At 31.6% G+C, this 896-nt stretch overlaps 1 protein-coding gene across 1 annotated transcript in view; it reads left to right on the top strand.

Moving 5' to 3' along the window:
• The first annotated feature begins 317 nt into the window (after positions 1-317).
• LOC106877753 (protocadherin-18) overlaps positions 318-896 on the top strand; it is a 210,011-nt gene continuing 209,432 nt past the window's right edge. Inside the window, exon 1 of the mRNA XM_052973116.2 lies at positions 318-454. The gene's annotated coding sequence lies outside the window, so the exon portion shown is untranslated. The remainder of the gene's footprint in view (positions 455-896) is intronic.

Below are 896 nucleotides of genomic sequence, written 5' to 3'. Positions count from 1 at the left end.
CTTTGGCAGAAATTTCAAAAATGCTTATTATTATTATTATTATTATTATTATTCAGTAGTTTTATTTTTATAACGTGCTTTCACTTCACTACCGAGCGCAGATCTGTGTGCCTTGGGTATGTGCTGTGGTTATTATTATTATTATCATTATTATTATTATTATTATTATTATTATTGAATAAACGTGCCCCTATGAGGTCACTTAAGGTGCTAGAAATAGCAAAAAAATCTCCCTCAAGCCTTACTCTGCTGTCTTTCAAGTGTACATACACAATGATGTAGTCTTGTGTATATTATTATTTTTTTTTTTTGAAGAAAATGAGAAAATGATTTGTCATGGCTTGTACGCATTTGTTCATAGATCGACTGGATCAGGTTTGCCTTGGGGTAAATAGCATCACTAGCAGAATCAGTAACAGTAGCATCTATAAGAGGAAAATTAGTCAAAGATGAAGTGAGTATTGATATGTTTTGTTTGTTTTCTCTATTTTTGAATTGAATTGGTCTGTGTAAATCTATAGCTAGACTATTTTTAGATTGATGTCTGCCTCCTATTAAAATAATAGACTTTACCAGTGAATATTCCTGTTGAATATTAATATACCAGGATGTGGCTCTGTGAAGGGGTGATATATGCACACATTCCCACATGCACACACATGCATGTGTACATGTGCACGCACTCACACACACACACACACACACGCACACACACACACACACACATGTCCAAATTAATGTTTGCATAGCGAAAATGTTTAAGTATGTACAAGCATGCATATATATATATGTGCATGTATATATATATATATATATATATATATGTATATACACACACACATATATATATACACATACATATTTTTGTACCTATTCATATGTGTGTATATATACAT

Source organism: Octopus bimaculoides, chromosome 14 (assembly GCF_046866305.1).
Source record: "Octopus bimaculoides isolate indiv1 chromosome 14, ASM4686630v1, whole genome shotgun sequence".
Taxonomy (NCBI): Eukaryota; Metazoa; Mollusca; class Cephalopoda; order Octopoda; family Octopodidae; genus Octopus; species Octopus bimaculoides.
This window is presented reverse-complemented; position numbering and strand designations above follow the sequence as displayed.